This window comes from Harmonia axyridis, chromosome 2, assembly GCF_914767665.1.
Source record: "Harmonia axyridis chromosome 2, icHarAxyr1.1, whole genome shotgun sequence".
NCBI lineage: Eukaryota > Metazoa > Arthropoda > Insecta > Coleoptera > Coccinellidae > Harmonia > Harmonia axyridis.
Genome location: NC_059502.1, coordinates 41,740,332 through 41,768,174, shown reverse-complemented (window position 1 = coordinate 41,768,174; position 27,843 = coordinate 41,740,332).

Here is a 27,843-nt window from a genome sequence, read left to right as displayed (position 1 = left end):
GATTATAGCTACCTGCGTGTCATCCGAGTCCAAGAAAATCAACAATGTGGAATGGCTTATTTGGATAATTGTTCATTAAACAAAAAGAAGGGAATAAGAACAGTCCCTTATACCAAAGTGGTTTCCTTAGACACGCGTGTCAAGCTTTCGTCTCTGTGCAATACGATGAAAAATGTTAGAATGAGAAACATTGAAGAAAATAACAAACGAATGAAATCAACAACAGAAGTCAGTCGTGCATTTGTGGTTAAAGCAGCAATTGACCTTACCACGTGGGAGATTATAGCTACCTGCGTGACATCCGAGTCCAGGAAAATCAACAATGTGGAATGGCTTACTTGGATAATTGATCATTATACAGAAAGAATGAAGTAAGAACAGTTCCTTATACCAAAGTGGTTTCCTTAGACACGTGTGTCAAGCTTTCGTCCCTGTGCAATACGATGAAAAGTGTTAGAATGAGAAACATTGAAGAAAATAACAAACGAATGAAATCAACAACAGAAGTCAGTCGTGCATTTGTGGTTACAGCAGCAATTGACCTTACCACGTGGGAAATTATAGCTACCTGCGTGACATCCGAGTCCAAGAAAATCAACAATGTGGAATGGCTTATTTGGATAATTGTTCATTAAACAAAAAGAAGGGAATAAGAACAGTCCCTTATACCAAAGTGGTTTCCTTAGACACGCGTGTCAAGCTTTCGTCTCTGTGCAATACGATGAAAAGTGTTAGAATGAGAAACATTGAAGAAAATAACAAACGAATGAAATCAACAACAGAAGTCAGTCGTGCATTTGTGGTTACAGCAGCGATTGACCTCACCACGTGGGAGATTACAGCTACCTGCGTGACATCCGAGTCCAAGAAAATGAACAATGTGGAACGGCTTACTTGGATAATTGTTCATTAAACAAAAAGAAGGGAATAAGTACAGTCCCTTATACCAAAGTGGTTTCCTCAGACACGTGTCTCAAGCTTTCGTCCCTGTGCAATACGATGAAAAATGTTAGAATGAGAAACATAAGGGGAAATAACAAACAAATGAAATCAACAACAGATGTCAGTCGTGCATTTGTGGTTACAGCAGCAATTGACCTTACCACGTAAAAGATAATAGCTACCTGCGTGTCATCCGAGTCCAAGAAAATCAACAATGTGGAATGGCTCACTTGGATAATTGATCATTATACAGAAAGAAGGGAATAAGAACAGTCCCTCATACCAATGTGGTTTCCTTAGACACGCGTGTCAAGCTTTCGTCCCTGTGCAATACGACGAAAAGTGTAAGAATGAGAAACATTGAAGGAAATAACAAACAAATGAAATCAACATTAGAAGTCAGTCGTGCATTTGTAGTTACAGCAGCAATTGACCTTACCACGTGGGAGATTATAGCTCCCTGCGTGACATCCGAGTCCAAGAAAATCAACAATGTGGAATGGCTTACTTGGATAATTGATCATTATACAGAAAGAAGGGAATAAGAACAGTCCCTTATACCAATGTGGTTTCCATAGACACGTGTGTCAAGCTTTCGTCCCTGTGCAATACGATGAGAAGTGTTAAAATGAGAAACATTGAAGGAAATAACAAACAAATCAAATCAACAACAGAAGTCAGTCGTGCATTTGTGATTACAGCAGCAATTGACCTTACCACGTAAAAGATAATAGCTACCTGCGTGTCATCCGAGTCCAAGAAAATCAACAATGTGGAATGGCTCACTTGGATAATTGATCATTATACAGAAAGAAGGGAATAAGAACAGTCCCTTATACCAATGTGGTTTCCTTAGACACGCGTGTCAAGCTTTCGTCCCTGTGCAATACGATGAAAAGTGTAAGAATGAGAAACATAGAAGGAAATAACAAACAAATGAAATCAACAACAGAAGTCAGTCGTGCATTTGTGGTTACAGCAGCAATTGACCTTACCACGTAAAAGATAATAGCTACCTGCGTGTCATCCGAGTCCAAGAAAATCAACAATGTGAAATGGCTTACTTGGATAATTGATCATTATACAGAAAGAAGGGAATAAGAACAGTCCCTTATACCAATGTGGTTTCCATAGACACGTGTGTCAAGCTTTCGTCCCTGTGCAATACGATGAGAAGTGTTAGAATGAGAAACATTGAAGGAAATAACAAACAAATCAAATCAACAACAGAAGTCAGTCGTGCATTTGTGATTACAGCAGCAATTGACCTTACCACGTGGGAGATTATAGCTACCTGCGTGACATCCGAGTCCAAGAAAATCAACAATGTGGAATGGCTTACTTGGATAATTGATCATTATACAGAAAGAATGAAGTAAGAACAGTCCATTATACCAATGTGGTTTCCATAGACACGTCTGTCAAGCTTTCGTCCCTGTGCATTACGATGAAAAGTGTTAGAATGAGAAACATTGAAGAAAATAACAAACGAATGAAATCAACAACAGAAGTCAGTCGTGCATTTGTGGTTACAGCAGCAATTGACCTTACCACGTGGGAGATTATAGCTACCTGCGTGACATCCGAGTCCAAGAAAATCAACAATGTGGAACGGCTTACTTGGATAATTGATCATCATACAGAAAGAAGGGAATAAGAACAGTCCCTTATACCGATGTGGTTTCCATAGACACGTGTGTCAAGCTTTCGTCCCTGTGCAATACGATGAAAAGTGTTAGAATGAGAAACATTGAAGGAAATAACAAACAAATGAAATCAACATTAGAAGTCAGTCGTGCATTTGTGGTTAAAGCAGCAATTGACCTTACCACGTGGGAGATTATAGCTACCTGCGTGACATCCGAGTCCAAGAAAATCAACAATGTGGAATGGCTTACTTGGATAATTGATCATTATACAGAAAGAATGAAGTAAGAACAGTTCCTTATACCAAAGTGGTTTCCTTAGACACGTGTGTCAAGCTTTCGTCCCTGTGCAATACGATGAAAAGTGTTAGAATGAGAAACATCGAAGAAAATAACAAACGAATGAAATCAACAACAGAAGTCAGTCGTGCATTTGTGGTTACAGCAGCAATTGACCTTACCACGTGGGAGATTATAGCTACCTGCGTGACATCCGAGTCCAAGAAAATCAACAATGTGGAATGGCTTACTTGGATAATTGTTCATTAAACAAAAAGAATTGAATAAGAACAGTCCCTTATACCAAAGTCGTATCCTTAGACACGTGTGTCAAGCTTTCGTCCCTGTGCAATACGATGAAAAGTGTTAGAATGAGAAACATTGAAGGAAATAACAAACAAATGAAATCAACAACAGAAGTCAGTCGTGCATTTGTGGTTACAGCAGCAATTGACCTCACCACGTTACAGATTATAGCTACCTGCGTGTCATCCGAGTCCAAGAAAATCAACAATGTGGAATGGCTTACTTGGATAATTGATCATCATACAGAAAGAAGGGAATAAGAACAGTCCCTTATACCGATGTGGTTTCCATAGACACGTGTGTCAAGCTTTCGTCCCTGTGCAATACGATGAAAAGTGTTAGAATGAGAAACATTGAAGGAAATAACAAACAAATGAAATCAACATTAGAAGTCAGTCGTGCATTTGTGGTTAAAGCAGCAATTGACCTTACCACGTGGGAGATTATAGCTACCTGCGTGACATCCGAGTCCAAGAAAATCAACAATGTGGAATGGCTTACTTGGATAATTGATCATTATACAGAAATAATGAAGTAAGAACAGTTCCTTATACCAAAGTGGTTTCCTTAGACACGTGTGTCAAGCTTTCGTCCCTGTGCAATACGATGAAAAGTGTTAGAATGAGAAACATTGAAGAAAATAACAAACCAATGAAATCAACAACAGAAGTCAGTCGTGCATTTGTGGTTACAGCAGCAATTGACCTTACCACGTGGGAGATTATAGCTACCTGCGTGACATCCGAGTCCAAGAAAATCAACAATGTGGAATGGCTTATTTGGATAATTGTTCATTAAACAAAAAGAAGGGAATAAGAACAGTCCCTTATACCAAAGTGGTTTCCTTAGACACGCGTGTAAAGCTTTCGTCTCTGTGCAATACGATGAAAAGTGTTAGAATGAGAAACATTGAAGAGAATAACAAACGAATGAAATCAACAACAGAAGTCAGTCGTGCATTTGTGGTTACAGCAGCGATTGACCTTACCACGTGGGAGATTACAGCTACCTGCGTGACATCCGAGTCCAAGAAAATCAACAATGTGGAATGGCCTACTTGGATAAGTGTTGATTAAACAAAAAAAAAAATAAGAACAGTCCCTTATACCAAAGTGGTTTCCTTAGACACGTGTGTCAAGCTTTCGTCCCTGTGCAATACGATGAGAAGTGTTAGAATGAGAAACATTGAAGGAAATAACAAACAAATGAAATCAACATTAAAAGTCAGTCGTGCATTTGTGGTTACAGCAGCGATTGACCTTACCACGTGGGAGATAACAGCTACCTGCGTGACATCCGAGTCCAAGAAAATCAACAATGTGGAATGGCCTACTTGGATAAGTGTTGATTAAACAAAAAAAAAAATAAGAACAGTCCCTTATACCAAAGTGGTTTCCTTAGACACGTGTGTCAAGCTTTCGTCCCTGTGCATTACGATGAAAAGTGTTAGAATGAGAAACATTGAAGAAAATAACAAACGAATGAAATCAACAACAGAAGTCAGTCGTGCATTTGTGGTTACAGCAGCAATTGACCTTACCACGTGGGAGATTATAGCTACCTGCGTGACATCCGAGTCCAAGAAAATCAACAATGTGGAACGGCTTACTTGGATAATTGATCATCATACAGAAAGAAGGGAATAAGAACAGTCCCTTATACCGATGTGGTTTCCATAGACACGTGTGTCAAGCTTTCGTCCCTGTGCAATACGATGAAAAGTGTTAGAATGAGAAACATTGAAGGAAATAACAAACAAATGAAATCAACATTAGAAGTCAGTCGTGCATTTGTGGTTAAAGCAGCAATTGACCTTACCACGTGAGAGATTATAGCAACCTGCGTGACATCCGAGTCCAAGAAAATCAACAATGTGGAATGGCTTACTTGGATAATTGATCATTATACAGAAAGAATGAAGTAAGAACAGTTCCTTATACCAAAGTGGTTTCCTTAGACACGTGTGTCAAGCTTTCGTCCCTGTGCAATACGATGAAAAGTGTTAGAATGAGAAACATCGAAGAAAATAACAAACGAATGAAATCAACAACAGAAGTCAGTCGTGCATTTGTGGTTACAGCAGCAATTGACCTTACCACGTGGGAGATTATAGCTACCTGCGTGACATCCGAGTCCAAGAAAATCAACAATGTGGAATGGCTTACTTGGATAATTGTTCATTAAACAAAAAGAATTGAATAAGAACAGTCCCTTATACCAAAGTCGTATCCTTAGACACGTGTGTCAAGCTTTCGTCCCTGTGCAATACGATGAAAAGTGTTAGAATGAGAAACATTGAAGGAAATAACAAACAAATGAAATCAACAACAGAAGTCAGTCGTGCATTTGTGGTTACAGCAGCAATTGACCTCACCACGTTACAGATTATAGCTACCTGCGTGTCATCCGAGTCCAAGAAAATCAACAATGTGGAATGGCTTACTTGGATAATTGATCATCATACAGAAAGAAGGGAATAAGTACAGTCCCTTATACCAAAGTGGTTTCCTCAGACACGTGTGTCAAGCTTTCGTCCCTGTCCAATACGATGAAAAATGTTAGAATGAGAAACATAAGGGGAAATAACAAACAAATGAAATCAACAACAGAAGTCAGTCGTGCATTTGTGGTTACAGCAGCAATTGACCTTACCACGTGGGAGATTACAGCTACCTGCGTGACATCCGAGTCCAAGAAAATCAACAATGTGGAATGGCTCACTTGGATAATTGATCATTATACAGAAAGAAGGGAATAAGAACAGTCCCTTATACCAATGTGGTTTCCTTAGACACGCGTGTCAAGCTTTCGTCCCTGTGCAATACGACGAAAAGTGTAAGAATGAAAAACATTGAAGGAAATAACAAACAAATGAAATCAACATTAGAAGTCAGTCGTGCATTTGTGGTTACAGCAGCAATTGACCTTACCACGTGGGAGATTATAGCTACCTGCGTGATATCCGAGTCCAAGAAAATCAACAATGTGGAATGGCTTACTTGGATAATTGATCATTATACAGAAAGAAGGGAATAAGAACAGTCCCTTATACCAATGTGGTTTCCATAGACACGTGTGTCAAGCTTTCGTCCCTGTGCAATACGATGAGAAGTGTTAGAATGAGAAACATTGAAGGAAATAACAAACAAATCAAATCAACAACAGAAGTCAGTCGTGCATTTGTGATTACAGCAGCAATTGACCTTACCACGTAAAAGATAATAGCTACCTGCGTGTCATCCGAGTCCAAGAAAATCAACAATGTGGAATGGCTCACTTGGATAATTGATCATTATACAGAAAGAAGGGAATAAGAACAGTCCCTTATACCAATGTGGTTTCCTTAGACACGCGTGTCAAGCTTTCGTCCCTGTGCAATACGATGAAAAGTGTAAGAATGAGAAACATAGAAGGAAATAACAAACAAATGAAATCAACAACAGAAGTCAGTCGTGCATTTGTGGTTACAGCAGCAATTGACCTTACCACGTAAAAGATAATAGCTACCTGCGTGTCATCCGAGTCCAAGAAAATCAACAATGTGGAATGGCTTACTTGGATAATTGATCATTATACAGAAAGAAGGGAATAAGAACAGTCCCTTATACCAATGTGGTTTCCATAGACACGTGTGTCAAGCTTTCGTCCCTGTGCAATACGATGAGAAGTGTTAGAATGAGAAACATTGAAGGAAATAACAAACAAATCAAATCAACAACAGAAGTCAGTCGTGCATTTGTGATTACAGCAGAAATTGACCTTACCACGTGGGAGATTATAGCTACCTGCGTGACATCCGAGTCCAAGAAAATCAACAATGTGGAATGGCTTACTTGGATAATTGATCATTATACAGAAAGAATGAAGTAAGAACAGTCCCTTATACCAATGTGGTTTCCATAGACACGTGTGTCAAGCTTTCGTCCCTGTGCATTACGATGAAAAGTGTTAGAATGAGAAACATTAAAGAAAATAACAAACGAATGAAATCAACAACAGAAGTCAGTCGTGCATTTGTGGTTACAGCAGCAATTGACCTTACCACGTGGGAGATTATAGCTACCTGCGTGACATCCGAGTCCAAGAAAATCAACAATGTGGAACGGCTTACTTGGATAATTGTTCATTAAACAAAAAGAATTGAATAAGAACAGTCCCTTATACCAAAGTCGTATCCTTAGACACGTGTGTCAAGCTTTCGTCCCTGTGCAATACGATGAAAAGTGTTAGAATGAGAAACATTGAAGGAAATAACAAACAAATGAAATCAACAACAGAAGTCAGTCGTGCATTTGTGGTTACAGCAGCAATTGACCTCACCACGTTACAGATTATAGCTACCTGCGTGTCATCCGAGTCCAAGAAAATCAACAATGTGGAATGGCTTACTTGGATGATTGATCATCATACAGAAAGAAGGGAATAAGAACAGTCCCTTATACCGATGTGGTTTCCATAGACACGTGTGTCAAGCTTTCGTCCCTGTGCAATACGATGAAAAGTGTTAGAATGAGAAACATTGAAGGAAATAACAAACAAATGAAATCAACATTAGAAGTCAGTCGTGCATTTGTGGTTACAGCAGCAATTGACCTTACCACGTGGGAGATTATAGCTACCTGCGTGACATCCGAGTCCAAGAAAATCAACAATGTGGAATGGCTTACTTGGATAATTGATCATTATACAGAAAGAATGAAGTAAGAACAGTTCCTTATACCAAAGTGGTTTCCTTAGACACGCGTGTCAAGCTTTCGTCTCTGTGCAATACGATGAAAAGTGTTAGAATGAGAAACATTGAAGAGAATAACAAACGAATGAAATCAACAACAGAAGTCAGTCGTGCATTTGTGGTTACAGCAGCGATTGACCTTACCACGTGGGAGATTACAGCTACCTGCGTGACATCCGAGTCCAAGAAAATGAACAATGTGGAACGGCTTACTTGGATAATTGTTCATTAAACAAAAAGAAGGGAATAAGTACAGTCCCTTATACCAAAGTGGTTTCCTCAGACACGTGTGTCAAGCTTTCGTCCCTGTCCAATACGATGAAAAATGTTAGAATGAGAAACATAAGGGGAAATAACAAACAAATGAAATCAACAACAGAAGTCAGTCGTGCATTTGTGGTTACAGCAGCAATTGACCTTACCACGTAAAAGATAATAGCTACCTGCGTGTCATCCGAGTCCAAGAAAATCAACAATGTGGAATGGCTCACTTGGATAATTGATCATTATACAGAAAGAAGGGAATAAGAACAGTCCCTTATACCAATGTGGTTTCCTTAGACACGCGTGTCAAGCTTTCGTCCCTGTGCAATACGACGAAAAGTGTAAGAATGAGAAACATTGAAGGAAATAACAAACAAATGAAATCAACATTAGAAGTCAGTCGTGCATTTGTGGTTACAGCAGCAATTGACCTTACCACGTGGGAGATTATAGCTACCTGCGTGACATCCGAGTCCAAGAAAATCAACAATGTGGAATGGCTTACTTGGATAATTGATCATTATACAGAAAGAAGGGAATAAGAACAGTCCCTTATACCAATGTGGTTTCCATAGACACGTGTGTCAAGCTTTCGTCCCTGTGCAATACGATGAGAAGTGTTAGAATGAGAAACATTGAAGGAAATAACAAACAAATCAAATCAACAACAGAAGTCAGTCGTGCATTTGTGATTACAGCAGCAATTGACCTTACCACGTAAAAGATAATAGCTACCTGCGTGTCATCCGAGTCCAAGAAAATCAACAATGTGGAATGGCTCACTTGGATAATTGATCATTATACAGAAAGAAGGGAATAAGAACAGTCCCTTATACCAATGTGGTTTCCTTAGACACGCGTGTCAAGCTTTCGTCCCTGTGCAATACGATGAAAAGTGTAAGAATGAGAAACATAGAAGGAAATAACAAACAAATGAAATCAACAACAGAAGTCAGTCGTGCATTTGTGGTTACAGCAGCAATTGACCTTACCACGTAAAAGATAATAGCTACCTGCGTGTCATCCGAGTCCAAGAAAATCAACAATGTGGAATGGCTTACTTGGATAATTGATCATTATACAGAAAGAAGGGAATAAGAACAGTCCCTTATACCAATGTGGTTTCCATAGACACGTGTGTCAAGCTTTCGTCCCTGTGCAATACGATGAGAAGTGTTAGAATGAGAAACATTGAAGGAAATAACAAACAAATCAAATCAACAACAGAAGTCAGTCGTGCATTTGTGATTACAGCAGCAATTGACCTTACCACGTGGGAGATTATAGCTACCTGCGTGACATCCGAGTCCAAGAAAATCAACAATGTGGAATGGCTTACTTGGATAATTGATCATTATACAGAAAGAATGAAGTAAGAACAGTCCCTTATACCAATGTGGTTTCCATAGACACGTGTGTCAAGCTTTCGTCCCTGTGCATTACGATGAAAAGTGTTAGAATGAGAAACATTGAAGGAAATAACAAACAAATGAAATCAACATTAGAAGTCAGTCGTGCATTTGTGATTACAGCAGCAATTGACCTTACCACGTGGGAGATTATAGCTACCTGCGTGACATCCGAGTCCAAGAAAATCAACAATGTGGAACGGCTTACTTGGATAATTGTTCATTAAACAAAAAGAATTGAATAAGAACAGTCCCTTATACCAAAGTCGTATCCTTAGACACGTGTGTCAAGCTTTCGTCCCTGTGCAATACGATGAAAAGTGTTAGAATGAGAAACATTGAAGGAAATAACAAACAAATGAAATCAACAACAGAAGTCAGTCGTGCATTTGTGGTTACAGCAGCAATTGACCTCACCACGTTACAGATTATAGCTACCTGCGTGTCATCCGAGTCCAAGAAAATCAACAATGTGGAATGGCTTACTTGGATGATTGATCATCATACAGAAAGAAGGGAATAAGAACAGTCCCTTATACCGATGTGGTTTCCATAGACACGTGTGTCAAGCTTTCGTCCCTGTGCAATACGATGAAAAGTGTTAGAATGAGAAACATTGAAGGAAATAACAAACAAATGAAATCAACATTAGAAGTCAGTCGTGCATTTGTGGTTAAAGCAGCAATTGACCTTACCACGTGGGAGATTATAGCTACCTGCGTGACATCCGAGTCCAAGAAAATCAACAATGTGGAATGGCTTACTTGGATAATTGATCATTATACAGAAAGAATGAAGTAAGAACAGTTCCTTATACCAAAGTGGTTTCCTTAGACACGCGTGTCAAGCTTTCGTCTCTGTGCAATACGATGAAAAGTGTTAGAATGAGAAACATTGAAGAGAATAACAAACGAATGAAATCAACAACAGAAGTCAGTCGTGCATTTGTGGTTACAGCAGCAATTGACCTTACCACGTGGGAGATTATAGCTACCTGCGTGACATCCGAGTCCAAGAAAATCAACAATGTGGAATGGCTTACTTGGATAATTGATCATTATACAGAAAGAATGAAGTAAGAACAGTCCCTTATACCAATGTGGTTTCCATAGACACGTGTGTCAAGCTTTCGTCCCTGTGCATTACGATGAAAAGTGTTAGAATGAGAAACATTGAAGAAAATAACAAACGAATGAAATCAACAACAGAAGTCAGTCGTGCATTTGTGGTTACAGCAGCAATTGACCTTACCACGTGGGAGATTATAGCTACCTGCGTGACATCCGAGTCCAAGAAAATCAACAATGTGGAACGGCTTACTTGGATAATTGTTCATTAAACAAAAAGAATTGAATAAGAACAGTCCCTTATACCAAAGTCGTATCCTTAGACACGTGTGTCAAGCTTTCGTCCCTGTGCAATACGATGAAAAGTGTTAGAATGAGAAACATTGAAGGAAATAACAAACAAATGAAATCAACAACAGAAGTCAGTCGTGCATTTGTGGTTACAGCAGCAATTGACCTCACCACGTTACAGATTATAGCTACCTGCGTGTCATCCGAGTCCAAGAAAATCAACAATGTGGAATGGCTTACTTGGATGATTGATCATCATACAGAAAGAAGGGAATGAGAACAGTCACTTATACCGATGTGGTTTCCATAGACACGTGTGTCAAGCTTTCGTCCCTGTGCAATACGATGAAAAGTGTTAGAATGAGAAACATTGAAGGAAATAACAAACAAATGAAATCAACATTAGAAGTCAGTCGTGCATTTGTGGTTAAAGCAGCAATTGACCTTACCACGTGGGAGATTATAGCTACCTGCGTGACATCCGAGTCCAAGAAAATCAACAATGTGGAATGGCTTACTTGGATAATTGATCATTATACAGAAAGAATGAAGTAAGAACAGTTCCTTATACCAAAGTGGTTTCCTTAGACACGCGTGTCAAGCTTTCGTCTCTGTGCAATACGATGAAAAGTGTTAGAATGAGAAACATTGAAGAGAATAACAAACGAATGAAATCAACAACAGAAGTCAGTCGTGCATTTGTGGTTACAGCAGCGATTGACCTTACCACGTGGGAGATTACAGCTACCTGCGTGACATCCGAGTCCAAGAAAATGAACAATGTGGAACGGCTTACTTGGATAATTGTTCATTAAACAAAAAGAAGGGAATAAGTACAGTCCCTTATACCAAAGTGGTTTCCTCAGACACGTGTGTCAAGCTTTCGTCCCTGTCCAATACGATGTAAAATGTTAGAATGAGAAACATAAGGGGAAATAACAAACAAATGAAATCAACAACAGAAGTCAGTCGTGCATTTGTGGTTACAGCAGCAATTGACCTTACCACGTAAAAGATAATAGCTACCTGCGTGTCATCCGAGTCCAAGAAAATCAACAATGTGGAATGACTCACTTGGATAATTGATCATTATACAGAAAGAAGGGAATAAGAACAGTCCCTTATACCAATGTGGTTTCCTTAGACACACGTGTCAAGCTTTCGTCCCTGTGCAATACGACGAAAAGTGTAAGAATGAGAAACATTGAAGGAAATAACAAACAAATGAAATCAACATTAGAAGTCAGTCGTGCATTTGTGGTTACAGCAGCAATTGACCTTACCACGTGGGAGATTATAGCTACCTGCGTGACATCCGAGTCCAAGAAAATCAACAATGTGGAATGGCTTACTTGGATAATTGATCATTATACAGAAAGAAGGGAATAAGAACAGTCCCTTATACCAATGTGGTTTCCATAGACACGTGTGTCAAGCTTTCGTCCCTGTGCAATACGATGAGAAGTGTTAGAATGAGAAACATTGAAGGAAATAACAAACAAATCAAATCAACAACAGAAGTCAGTCGTGCATTTGTGATTACAGCAGCAATTGACCTTACCACGTAAAAGATAATAGCTACCTGCGTGTCATCCGAGTCCAAGAAAATCAACAATGTGGAATGGCTCACTTGGATAATTGATCATTATACAGAAAGAAGGGAATAAGAACAGTCCCTTATACCAATGTGGTTTCCTTAGACACGCGTGTCAAGCTTTCGTCCCTGTGCAATACGATGAAAAGTGTAAGAATGAGAAACATAGAAGGAAATAACAAACAAATGAAATCAACAACAGAAGTCAGTCGTGCATTTGTGGTTACAGCAGCAATTGACCTTACCACGTAAAAGATAATAGCTACCTGCGTGTCATCCGAGTCCAAGAAAATCAACAATGTGGAATGGCTTACTTGGATAATTGATCATTATACAGAAAGAAGGGAATAAGAACAGTCCCTTATACCAATGTGGTTTCCATAGACACGTGTGTCAAGCTTTCGTCCCTGTGCAATACGATGAGAAGTGTTAGAATGAGAAACATTGAAGGAAATAACAAACAAATCAAATCAACAACAGAAGTCAGTCGTGCATTTGTGATTACAGCAGCAATTGACCTTACCACGTGGGAGATTATAGCTACCTGCGTGACATCCGAGTCCAAGAAAATCAACAATGTGGAATGGCTTACTTGGATAATTGATCATTATACAGAAAGAATGAAGTAAGAACAGTCCCTTATACCAATGTGGTTTCCATAGACACGTGTGTCAAGCTTTCGTCCCTGTGCATTACGATGAAAAGTGTTAGAATGAGAAACATTGAAGAAAATAACAAACGAATGAAATCAACAACAGAAGTCAGTCGTGCATTTGTGGTTACAGCAGCAATTGACCTTACCACGTGGGAGATTATAGCTACCTGCGTGACATCCGAGTCCAAGAAAATCAACAATGTGGAACGGCTTACTTGGATAATTGTTCATTAAACAAAAAGAATTGAATAAGAACAGTCCCTTATACCGAAGTCGTATCCTTAGACACGTGTGTCAAGCTTTCGTCCCTGTGCAATACGATGAAAAGTGTTAGAATGAGAAACATTGAAGGAAATAACAAACAAATGAAATCAACAACAGAAGTCAGTCGTGCATTTGTGGTTAAAGCAGCAATTGACCTCACCACGTTACAGATTATAGTTACCTGCGTGTCATCCGAGTCCAAAAAAATCAACAATGTGGAATGGCTTACTTGGATAATTGATCATCATACAGAAAGAAGGGAATAAGAACAGTCCCTTATACCGATGTGGTTTCCATAGACACGTGTGTCAAGCTTTCGTCCCTGTGCAATACGATAAAAAGTGTTAGAATGAGAAACATTGAAGGAAATAACAAACAAATGAAATCAACATTAGAAGTCAGTCGTGCATTTGTGGTTAAAGCAGCAATTGACCACGTGGGAGATTAAAGCTACCTGCGTGACATCCGAGTCCAAGAAAATCAACAATGTGGAATGGCTTACTTGGATAATTGATCATTATACAGAAAGAATGAAGTAAGAACAGTTCCTTATACCAAAGTGGTTTCCTTAGACACGTGTGTCAAGCCTTCGTCCCTGTGCAATACGATGGAAAGTGTTAGAATGAGAAACATTGAAGAAAATAACAAACGAATGAAATCAACAACAGAAGTCAGTCGTGCATTTGTGGTTACAGCAGCAATTGACCTTACCACGTGGGAGATTATAGCTACCTGCGTGACATCCGAGTCCAAGAAAATCAACAATGTGGAATGGCTTATTTGGATAATTGTTCATTAAACAAAAAGAAGGGAATAAGAACAGTCCCTTATACCAAAGTGGTTTCCTTAGACACGCGTGTCAAGCTTTCGTCTCTGTGCAATACGATGAAAAGTGTTAGAATGAGAAACATTGAAGAGAATAACAAACGAATGAAATCAACAACAGAAGTCAGTCGTGCATTTGTGGTTACAGCAGCGATTGACCTTACCACGTGGGAGATTACAGCTACCTGCGTGACATCCGAGTCCAAGAAAATGAACAATGTGGAACGGCTTACTTGGATAATTGTTCATTAAACAAAAAGAAGGGAATAAGTACAGTCCCTTATACCAAAGTGGTTTCCTCAGACACGTGTGTCAAGCTTTCGTCCCTGTCCAATACGATGAAAAATGTTAGAATGAGAAACATAAGGGGAAATAACAAACAAATGAAATCAACAACAGAAGTCAGTCGTGCATTTGTGGTTACAGCAGCAATTGACTTTACCACGTAAAAGATAATAGCTACCTGCGTGTCATCCGAGTCCAAGAAAATCAACAATGTGGAATGGCTCACTTGGATAATTGATCATTATACAGAAAGAAGGGAATAAGAACAGTCCCTTATACCAAAGTGGTTTCCTTAGACACGCGTGTCAAGCTTTCGTCTCTGTGCAATACGATGAAAAGTGTTAGAATGAGAAACATTGAAGAAAATAACAAACGAATGAAATCAACAACAGAAGTCAGTCGTGCATTTGTGGTTACAGCAGCAATTGACCTTACCACGTGGGAGATTAAAGCTACCTGCGTGACATTCGAGTCCAAGAAAATCAACAATGTGGAATGGCTTACTTGGAGAATTGTTGATTGAACAAAACGAAGGGAATGAGAACAGTCCCTTATACCAAAGTGGTTTCCTTAGACACGCGTGTCAAGCTTTCGTCCCTGTGCAATACGATGAAAAGTGTAAGAATGAGAAACATAGAAGGAAATAACAAACAAATGAAATCAACAACAGAAGTCAGTCGTGCATTTGTGGTTACAGCAGCAATTGACCTTACCACGTAAAAGATAATAGCTACCTGCGTGTCATCCGAGTCCAAGAAAATCAACAATGTGGAATGGCTTACTTGGATAATTGATCATTATACAGAAAGAAGGGAATAAGAACAGTCCCTTATACCAATGTGGTTTCCATAGACACGTGTGTCAAGCTTTCGTCCCTGTGCAATACGATGAGAAGTGTTAGAATGAGAAACATTGAAGGAAATAACAAACGAATGAAATCAACAACAGAAGTCAGTCGTGCATTTGTGGTTACAGCAGCAATTGACCTTACCACGTGGGAGATTATAGCTACCTGCGTGACATCCGAGTCCAAGAAAATCAACAATGTGGAATGGCTTATTTGGATAATTGTTCATTAAACAAAAAGAAGGGAATAAGAACAGTCCCTTATACCAAAGTGGTTTCCTTAGACACGCGTGTCAAGCTTTCGTCTCTGTGCAATACGATGAAAAGTGTTAGAATGAGAAACATTGAAGAAAATAACAAACGAATGAAATCAACAACAGAAGTCAGTCGTGCATTTGTGGTTACAGCAGCGATTGACCTTACCACGTGGGAGATTACAGCTACCTGCGTGACATCCGAGTCCAAGAAAATGAACAATGTGGAACGGTGGTAACCTCTTTTTCTATTGATCTGTTCACGTAGTTCACGAAGATCACGAAAGTTTTTATTTGAGGGGTCTGCGACGAATAGTTTAGGAGATATAACGATTTTTGTAGAGAGATTGAATTTTGTCGAATTTTCCTTACCCCGGACCTTGAAAAATTGTAAAAAATTAAAAGATCTTTCTTGGTAATAAAATACCTCTTTTTTTATTCATCTGTTCACGTAGATCACGAAAGTTTTTATTTGAGGGGTCTGCGACGAAAAGTTTAGGAGATATAACGATTTTTGTAGAGAGATTGAATTTTCTCGAATTTTCCTTACCCCGGACCTTGAAAAATTGTAAAAAATTAAAAGATCTTTCTTGGTAATAAAATACCTCTTTTTCTATTGATCTGTTCACGTAGATCACGAAAGTTTTTATTTGAGGGGTCTGCGACGAAAAGTTTAGGAGATATAACGATTTTTGTAGAGAGATTGAATTTTCTCGAATTTTCCTTACCCCGGACCTTAAAAAATTGTAAAAAATTAAAAGTTCCTTCTTGGTGATAATATACCTCTTTTTCTATTGATCTGGTCACGTAGATCACGAAAGTTTTTATTTGAGGGGTTTGCAACGAATTGTTTAGGAGATATAAGGATTTTTGTAGAGAGATTGAATTTTTACGGTTTTTTCCAAAAATTTCGAATTCAAATTCCTCCTGAACTATGGGGACTACGGAAAATCGGTGAGCAGAGTTGGTATTGGCAGTTCATGGTTATTCGAATCCCACTCTCGCCTGACAATATTTGAGTCGAAAAATTTTCTCGAATTTTCTCGAATTTTCTCGAATTTTTCTTACCCCGGACCTTAAAAAATTGTAAAAAATTGAAAGTTCCTTCTTGGTAATAATATACCTCTTTTTCTATTGATCTGGTCATGTAGATCACGAAAGTTTTTATTTGAGCAGTCCGCGACGAATAGTTTAGGAGATATAACGATTTTTATAGAGAGATTGAATTTTCTCGAATTTTCCTTACCCCGGACCTTGAAGAATTGTAAAAAATCAAAAGATCTTTCTTGGTAATAAAATACCTCTTTTTCTATTGATCTGGTCACGTAGATCACGAAAGTTTTTATTTGAGGGGTCTGCGACGAATAGTTTAGGAGATATAACGATTTTTGTAGAGAGATTGTTTTTTCTCGAATTTTCCTTACCCCGGACCTTAAAAAATTGTAAAAAATTAAAAGTTCCTTCTTGGTGATAATATACCTCTTTTTCTATTGATCTGTTCACGTAGTTCACGAAGATCACGAAAGTTTTTATTTGAGGGGTCTGCGACGAATAGTTTAGGAGATATAACGATTTTTGTAGAGAGATTGAATTTTCTCGAATTTTCCTTACCCCGGACCTTAAAAAATTGTAAAAAATTAAAAGTTCCTTCTTGGTGATAATATACCTCTTTTTCTATTGATCTGTTCACGTAGATCACGAAAGTTTTTATATGAGGTGTCTGCGACGAATAGTTTAGGAGATATAACGATTTTTATAGAGAGATTGAATTTTTACGGTTTTTTCCAAAAATTTCGACTTCAAATTTCTCCTAAACTATGGGGACTACGGAAAATCGGTGAGCAGAGTTGGTATTGGCAGTTCATGGTTATTCGAATCCCACTCTCGCCTGACAATATTTGAGTCGAAAAATTTTCTCGAATTTTCTCGAATTTTCCTTACCCCGGACCTTAAAAAATTGTAAAAAATCAAAAGTTCCTTCTTGGTAATAATATACCTCTTTTTCTATTGATCTGGTCATGAAGATCACGAAAGTTTTTATTTGAGGAGTCTGCGACGAATAGTTTAGGAGATATAACGATTTTTGTAGAGAGATTGAATTTTCTCGAATTTTCCTTACCCCGGACCTTGAAAAATTGTAAAAAATTAAAAGATCTTTCTTGGTAATAAAATACCTCTTTTTCTATTGATCTGTTCACGTAGATCACGAAAGTTTTTATTTGAGGGGTCTGCGACGAAAAGTTTAGGAGATATAACGATTTTTGTAGAGAGATTGAATTTTCTCGAATTTTCCTTACCCCGGACCTTGAAAAATTGTAAAAAATCAAAAGATCTTTCTTGGTAATAAAATACCTCTTTTTCTATTGATCTGTTCACGTAGATCACGAAAGTTTTTATTTGAGGTGTCTGCGACGAATAGTTTAGGAGATATAACGATTTTTGTAGAGAGATTGAATTTTCTCGAATTTTCCTTACCCCGGACCTTAAAAAAATGTAAAAAATTAAAAGTTCCTTCTTGGTGATAATATACCTCTTTTTCTATTGATCTGTTCACGTAGTTCACGAAGATCACGAAAGTTTTTATTTGAGGGGTCTGCGACGAATAGTTTAGGAGATATAACGATTTTTGTAGAGAGATTGAATTTTCTCGAATTTTCCTTACCCCGGACCTTGAAAAATTGTAAAAAATTAAAAGTTCCTTCTTGGTAATAATATACCTCTTTTTCTATTGATCTGGTCACGTAGATCACGAAAGTTTTTATTTGAGGGGTATGCGACGAATAGTTTAGGAGATATAACGATTTTTGTAGAGAGATTGAATTTTTACGGTTTTTTCCAAAAATTTCGAATTCAAATTTCTCCTAAACTATGGGGACTACGGAAAATCGGTAAGCAGAGTTGGTGTTGGCAGTTCATGGTTATTCGAATCCCACTCTCGCCTGACAATGTTTGAGTCGAAAAATTTTCTCGAATTTTCTCGAATTTTCCTTACCCCGGACCTTAAAAATTGTAAAAAATTAAAAGTTCCTTCTTGGTAATAATATACCTCTTTTTCTATTGATCTGGTCATGAAGATCACGAAAGTTTTTATTTGAGGAGTCTGCGACGAATAGTTTAGGAGATATAACGATTTTTATAGAGAGATTGAATTTTCTCGAATTTTCCTTACCCCGGACCTTGAAAAATTGTAAAAAATTAAAAGATCTTTCTTGGTAATAAAATACCTCTTTTTCTATTGATCTGTTCACGTAGATCACGTAAGTTTTTATTTGAGGGGTCTGCGACGAAAAGTTTAGGAGATATAACGATTTTTGTAGAGAGATTGAATTTTCTCGAATTTTCCTTACCCCGGACCTTAAAAAATTGTAAAAAATTAAAAGTTCCTTCTTGGTGATAATATACCTCTTTTTCTATTGATGTGTTCACGTAGATCACGAAAGTTTTTATATGAGGGGTCTGCGACGAATAGTTTAGGAGATGTAACGATTTTTATAGAGAGATTGAATTTTTACGGTTTTTTCCAAAAATTTCGACTTCAAATTTCTCCTAAACTATGGGGACTACGGAAAATCGGTGAGCAGAGTTGGTATTGGCAGTTCATGGTTATTCGAATCCCACTCTCGCCTGACAATATTTGAGTCGAAAAATTTTCTCGAATTTTCTCGAATTTTTCTTACCCCGGACCTTAAAAAATTGTAAAAAATTGAAAGTTCCTTCTTGGTAATAATATACCTCTTTTTCTATTGATCTGGTCATGTAGATCACGAAAGTTTTTATTTGAGCAGTCCGCGACGAATAGTTTAGGAGATATAACGATTTTTATAGAGAGATTGAATTTTCTCGAATTTTCCTTACCCCGGACCTTGAAAAATTGTAAAAAATCAAAAGATCTTTCTTGGTAATAAAATACCTCTTTTTCTATTGATCTGTTCACGTAGATCACGAAAGTTTTTATTTGAGGGGTCTGCGACGAATAGTTTAGGAGATATAACGATTTTTGTAGAGAGATTGAATTTTCTCGAATTTTCCTTACCCCGGACCTTAAAAAATTGTAAAAAATTAAAAGTTCCTTCTTGGTGATAATATACCTCTTTTTCTATTGATCTGTTCACGTAGATCACGAAAGTTTTTATATGAGGTGTCTGCGACGAATAGTTTAGGAGATATAACGATTTTTATAGAGAGATTGAATTTTTATGGTTTTTTCCAAAAATTTCGACTTCAAATTTCTCCTAAACTATGGGGACTACGGAAAATCGGTGAGCAGAGTTGGTATTGGCAGTTCATGGTTATTCGAATCCCACTCTCGCCTGACAATATTTGAGTCGAAAAATTTTCTCGAATTTTCTCGAATTTTTCTTACCCCGGACCTTGAAAAATTGTAAAAAATTGAAAGTTCCTTCTTGGTAATAAAATACCTCTTTTTCTATTGATCTGTTCACGTAGATCACGAAAGTTTTTATTTGAGGGGTCTGCGACGAATAGTTTAGGAGATATAACGATTTTTGTAGAGAGATTGAATTTTCTCGAATTTTCCTTACCCCGGACCTTAAAAAATTGTAAAAAATTAAAAGTTCCTTCTTGGTGATAATATACCTCTTTTTCTATTGATCTGTTCACGTAGTTCACGAAGATCACGAAAGTTTTTATTTGAGGGGTCTGCGACGAATAGTTTAGGAGATATAACGATTTTTGTAGAGAGATTAATTTTCTCGAATTTTCCTTACCCCGGACCTTAAAAAATTGTAAAAAATTAAAAGTTCCTTCTTGGTGATAATATACCTCTTTTTCTATTGATCTGTTCACGTAGTTCACGAAGATCACGAAAGTTTTTATTTGAGGGGTCTGCGACGAATAGTTTAGGAGATATAACGATTTTTGTAGAGAGATTGAATTTTGTCGAATTTTCCTTACCCCGGACCTTGAAAAATTGTAAAAAATTAAAAGATCTTTCTTGGTAATAAAATACCTCTTTTTCTATTCATCTGTTCACGTAGATCACGAAAGTTTTTATTTGAGGGGTCTGCGACGAAAAGTTTAGGAGATATAACGATTTTTGTAGAGAGATTGAATTTTCTCGAATTTTCCTTACCCCGGACCTTGAAAAATTGTAAAAAATTAAAAGATCTTTCTTGGTAATAAAATACCTCTTTTTCTATTGATCTGTTCACGTAGATCACGAAAGTTTTTATTTGAGGGGTCTGCGACGAAAAGTTTAGGAGATATAACGATTTTTGTAGAGAGATTGAATTTTCTCGAATTTTCCTTACCCCGGACCTTAAAAAATTGTAAAAAATTAAAAGTTCCTTCTTGGTGATAATATACCTCTTTTTCTATTGATCTGGTCACGTAGATCACGAAAGTTTTTATTTGAGGGGTTTGCAACGAATTGTTTAGGAGATATAAGGATTTTTGTAGAGAGATTGAATTTTTACGGTTTTTTCCAAAAATTTCGAATTCAAATTCCTCCTGAACTATGGGGACTACGGAAAATCGGTGAGCAGAGTTGGTATTGGCAGTTCATGGTTATTCGAATCCCACTCTCGCCTGACAATATTTGAGTCGAAAAATTTTCTCGAATTTTCTCGAATTTTCTCGAATTTTTCTTACCCCGGACCTTAAAAAATTGTAAAAAATTGAAAGTTCCTTCTTGGTAATAATATACCTCTTTTTCTATTGATCTGGTCATGTAGATCACGAAAGTTTTTATTTGAGCAGTCCGCGACGAATAGTTTAGGAGATATAACGATTTTTATAGAGAGATTGAATTTTCTCGAATTTTCCTTACCCCGGACCTTGAAAAATTGTAAAAAATCAAAAGATCTTTCTTGGTAATAAAATACCTCTTTTTCTATTGATCTGTTCACGTAGATCACGAAAGTTTTTGAGGGGTCTGCGACGAATAGTTTAGGAGATATAACGATTTTTGTAGAGAGATTGTTTTTTCTCGAATTTTCCTTACCCCGGACCTTGAAAAATTGTAAAAAATTAAAAGTTCCTTCTTGGTAATAATATACCTCTTTTTCTATTGATCTGGTCACGTAGATCACGAAAGTTTTTATTTGAGGGGTATGCGACGAATAGTTTAGGAGATATAACGATTTTTGTAGAGAGATTGAATTTTTACGGTTTTTTCCAAAAATTTCGAATTCAAATTTCTCCTAAACTATGGGGACTACGGAAAATCGGTAAGCAGAGTTGGTGTTGGCAGTTCATGGTTATTCGAATCCCACTCTCGCCTGACAATGTTTGAGTCGAAAAATTTTCTCGAATTTTCTCGAATTTTCCTTACCCCGGACCTTAAAAATTGTAAAAAATTAAAAGTTCCTTCTTGGTAATAATATACCTCTTTTTCTATTGATCTGGTCATGAAGATCACGAAAGTTTTTATTTGAGGAGTCTGCGACGAATAGTTTAGGAGATATAACGATTTTTATAGAGAGATTGAATTTTCTCGAATTTTCCTTACCCCGGACCTTGAAAAATTGTAAAAAATTAAAAGATCATTCTTGGTAATAAAATACCTCTTTTTCTATTGATCTGTTCACGTAGATCACGTAAGTTTTTATTTGAGGGGTCTGCGACGAAAAGTTTAGGAGATATAACGATTTTTGTAGAGAGATTGAATTTTCTCGAATTTTCCTTACCCCGGACCTTAAAAAATTGTAAAAAATTAAAAGTTCCTTCTTGGTGATAATATACCTCTTTTTCTATTGATGTGTTCACGTAGATCACGAAAGTTTTTATATGAGGGGTCTGCGACGAATAGTTTAGGAGATGTAACGATTTTTATAGAGAGATTGAATTTTTACGGTTTTTTCCAAAAATTTCGACTTCAAATTTCTCCTAAACTATGGGGACTACGGAAAATCGGTGAGCAGAGTTGGTATTGGCAGTTCATGGTTATTCGAATCCCACTCTCGCCTGACAATATTTGAGTCGAAAAATTTTCTCGAATTTTCTCGAATTTTTCTTACCCCGGACCTTAAAAAATTGTAAAAAATTGAAAGTTCCTTCTTGGTAATAATATACCTCTTTTTCTATTGATCTGGTCATGTAGATCACGAAAGTTTTTATTTGAGCAGTCCGCGACGAATAGTTTAGGAGATATAACGATTTTTATAGAGAGATTGAATTTTCTCGAATTTTCCTTACCCCGGACCTTGAAAAATTGTAAAAAATCAAAAGATCTTTCTTGGTAATAAAATACCTCTTTTTCTATTGATCTGTTCACGTAGATCACGAAAGTTTTTATTTGAGGGGTCTGCGACGAATAGTTTAGGAGATATAACGATTTTTGTAGAGAGATTGTTTTTTCTCGAATTTTCCTTACCCCGGACCTTAAAAAATTGTAAAAAATTAAAAGTTCCTTCTTGGTGATAATATACCTCTTTTTCTATTGATCTGTTCACGTAGTTCACGAAGATCACGAAAGTTTTTATTTGAGGGGTCTGCGACGAATAGTTTAGGAGATATAACGATTTTTGTAGAGAGATTGAATTTTCTCGAATTTTCCTTACCCCGGACCTTAAAAAATTGTAAAAAATTAAAAGTTCCTTCTTGGTGATAATATACCTCTTTTTCTATTGATCTGTTCACGTAGTTCACGAAGATCACGAAAGTTTTTATTTGAGGGGTCTGCGACGAATAGTTTAGGAGATATAACGATTTTTGTAGAGAGATTGAATTTTCTCGAATTTTCCTTACCCCGGACCTTAAAAAATTGTAAAAAATTAAAAGTTCCTTCTTGGTGATAATATACCTCTTTTTCTATTGATCTGTTCACGTAGATCACGAAAGTTTTTATATGAGGTGTCTGCGACGAATAGTTTAGGAGATATAACGATTTTTATAGAGAGATTGAATTTTTACGGTTTTTTCCAAAAATTTCGACTTCAAATTTCTCCTAAACTATGGGGACTACGGAAAATCGGTGAGCAGAGTTGGTATTGGCAGTTCATGGTTATTCGAATCCCACTCTCGCCTGACAATATTTGAGTCGAAAAATTTTCTCGAATTTTCTCGAATTTTCCTTACCCCGGACCTTAAAAATTGTAAAAAATTAAAAGTTCCTTCTTGGTAATAATATACCTCTTTTTCTATTGATCTGGTCATGAAGATCACGAAAGTTTTTATTTGAGGAGTCTGCGACGAATAGTTTAGGAGATATAACGATTTTTATAGAGAGATTGAATTTTCTCGAATTTTCCTTACCCCGGACCTTGAAAAATTGTAAAAAATTAAAAGATCTTTCTTGGTAATAAAATACCTCTTTTTCTATTGATCTGTTCACGTAGATCACGAAAGTTTTTATTTGAGGGGTCTGCGACGAAAAGTTTAGGAGATATAACGATTTTTGTAGAGAGATTGAATTTTCTCGAATTTTCCTTACCCCGGACCTTAAAAAATTGTAAAAAATTAAAAGTTCCTTCTTGGTGATAATATACCTCTTTTTCTATTGATGTGTTCACGTAGATCACGAAAGTTTTTATATGAGGGGTCTGCGACGAATGGTTTAGGAGATGTAACGATTTTTATAGAGAGATTGAATTTTCTCGAATTTTCCTCACCCCGGACCTTGAAAAATTGTAAAAAATTAAAAGATCTTTCTTGGTAATAAAATACCTCTTTTTCTATTGATCTGTTCACGTAGATCACGAAAGTTTTTATTTGAGGGGTCTGCGACGAAAAGTTTAGGAGATATAACGATTTTTGTAGAGAGATTGAATTTTCTCGAATTTTCCTTACCCCGGACCTTAAAAAATTGTAAAAAATTAAAAGTTCCTTCTTGGTGATAATATACCTCTTTTTCTATTGATGTGTTCACGTAGATCACGAAAGTTTTTATATGAGGGGTCTGCGACGAATAGTTTAGGAGATGTAACGATTTTTATAGAGAGATTGAATTTTTACGGTTTTTTCCAAAAATTTCGACTTCAAATTTCTCCTAAACTATGGGGACTACGGAAAATCGGTGAGCAGAGTTGGTATTGGCAGTTCATGGTTATTCGAATCCCACTCTCGCCTGACAATATTTGAGTCGAAAAATTTTCTCGAATTTTCTCGAATTTTTCTTACCCCGGACCTTAAAAAATTGTAAAAAATTGAAAGTTCCTTCTTGGTAATAATATACCTCTTTTTCTATTGATCTGCTCATGTAGATCACGAAAGTTTTTATTTGAGCAGTCCGCGACGAATAGTTTAGGAGATATAACGATTTTTATAGAGAGATTGAATTTTCTCGAATTTTCCTTACCCCGGACCTTGAAAAATTGTGAAAAATCAAAAGATCTTTCTTTGTAATAAAATACCTCTTTTTCTATTGATCTGTTCACGTAGATCACGAAAGTTTTTATTTGAGGGGTCTGCGACGAATAGTTTAGGAGATATAACGATTTTTGTAGAGAGATTGAATTTTCTCGAATTTTCCTTACCCCGGACCTTAAAAAATTGTAAAAAATTAAAAGTTCCTTCTTGGTGATAATATACCTCTTTTTCTATTGATCTGTTCACGTAGATCACGAAAGTTTTTATATGAGGTGTCTGCGACGAATAGTTTAGGAGATATAACGATTTTTATAGAGAGATTGAATTTTTATGGTTTTTTCCAAAAATTTCGACTTCAAATTTCTCCTAAACTATGGGGACTACGGAAAATCGGTGAACAGAGTTGGTATTGGCAGTTCATGGTTATTCGAATCCCACTCTCGCCTGACAATATTTGAGTCGAAAAATTTTCTCGAATTTTCTCGAATTTTTCTTACCCCGGACCTTAAAAAATTGTAAAAAATTGAAAGTTCCTTCTTGGTAATAAAATACCTCTTTTTCTATTGATCTGTTCACGTAGATCACGAAAGTTTTTATTTGAGGGGTCTGCGACGAATAGTTTAGGAGATATAACGATTTTTGTAGAGAGATTGAATTTTCTCGAATTTTCCTTACCCCGGACCTTAAAAAATTGTAAAAAATTAAAAGTTCCTTCTTGGTGATAATATACCTCTTTTTCTATTGATCTGTTCACGTAGTTCACGAAGATCACGAAAGTTTTTATTTGAGGGGTCTGCGACGAATAGTTTAGGAGATATAACGATTTTTGTAGAGAGATTGAATTTTGTCGAATTTTCCTTACCCCGGACCTTGAAAAATTGTAAAAAATTAAAAGATCTTTCTTGGTAATAAAATACCTCTTTTTCTATTCATCTGTTCACGTAGATCACGAAAGTTTTTATTTGAGGGGTCTGCGACGAAAAGTTTAGGAGATATAACGATTTTTGTAGAGAGATTGAATTTTCTCGAATTTTCCTTACCCCGGACCTTGAAAAATTGTAAAAAATTAAAAGATCTTTCTTGGTAATAAAATACCTCTTTTTCTATTGATCTGTTCACGTAGATCACGAAAGTTTTTATTTGAGGGGTCTGCGACGAAAAGTTTAGGAGATATAACGATTTTTGTAGAGAGATTGAATTTTCTCGAATTTTCCTTACCCCGGACCTTAAAAAATTGTAAAAAATTAAAAGTTCCTTCTTGGTGATAATATACCTCTTTTTCTATTGATCTGGTCACGTAGATCACGAAAGTTTTTATTTGAGGGGTTTGCAACGAATTGTTTAGGAGATATAAGGATTTTTGTAGAGAGATTGAATTTTTACGGTTTTTTCCAAAAATTTCGAATTCAAATTCCTCCTGAACTATGGGGACTACGGAAAATCGGTGAGCAGAGTTGGTATTGGCAGTTCATGGTTATTCGAATCCCACTCTCGCCTGACAATATTTGAGTCGAAAAATTTTCTCGAATTTTCTCGAATTTTCTCGAATTTTTCTTACCCCGGACCTTAAAAAATTGTAAAAAATTGAAAGTTCCTTCTTGGTAATAATATACCTCTTTTTCTATTGATCTGGTCATGTAGATCACGAAAGTTTTTATTTGAGCAGTCCGCGACGAATAGTTTAGGAGATATAACGATTTTTATAGAGAGATTGAATTTTCTCGAATTTTCCTTACCCCGGACCTTGAAAAATTGTAAAAAATCAAAAGATCTTTCTTGGTAATAAAATACCTCTTTTTCTATTGATCTGTTCACGTAGATCACGAAAGTTTTTATTTGAGGGGTCTGCGACGAATAGTTTAGGAGATATAACGATTTTTGTAGAGAGATTGTTTTTTCTCGAATTTTCCTTACCCCGGACCTTAAAAAATTGTAAAAAATTAAAAGTTCCTTCTTGGTGATAATGTACCTCTTTTTCTATTGATCTGTTCACGTAGTTCACGAAGATCACGAAAGTTTTTATTTGAGGGGTCTGCGACGAATAGTTTAGGAGATATAACGATTTTTGTAGAGAGATTGAATTTTCTCGAATTTTCCTTACCCCGGACCTTGAAAAATTGTAAAAAATTAAAAGTTCCTTCTTGGTAATAATATACCTCTTTTTCCATTGATCTGGTCACGTAGATCACGAAAGTTTTTATTTGAGGGGTATGCGACGAATAGTTTAGGAGATATAACGATTTTTGTAGAGAGATTGAATTTTTACGGTTTTTTCCAAAAATTTCGAATTCAAATTTCTCCTAAACTATGGGGACTACGGAAAATCGGTAAGCAGAGTTGGTGTTGGCAGTTCATGGTTATTCGAATCCCACTCTCGCCTGACAATGTTTGAGTCGAAAAATTTTCTCGAATTTTCTCGAATTTTCCTTACCCCGGACCTTAAAAATTGTAAAAAATTAAAAGTTCCTTCTTGGTAATAATATACCTCTTTTTCTATTGATCTGGTCATGAAGATCACGAAAGTTTTTATTTGAGGAGTCTGCGACGAATAGTTTAGGAGATATAACGATTTTTATAGAGAGATTGAATTTTCTCGAATTTTCCTTTCCCCGGACCTTGAAAAATTGTAAAAAATTAAAAGATCTTTCTTGGTAATAAAATACCTCTTTTTCTATTGATCTGTTCACGTAGATCACGAAAGTTTTTATTTGAGGGGTCTGCGACGAAAAGTTTAGGAGATATAACGATTTTTGTAGAGAGATTGAATTTTCTCGAATTTTCCTTACCCCGGACCTTAAAAAATTGTAAAAAATTAAAAGTTCCTTCTTGGTGATAATATACCTCTTTTTCTATTGATGTGTTCACGTAGATCACGAAAGTTTTTATTTGAGGGGTATGCGACGAATAGTTTAGGAGA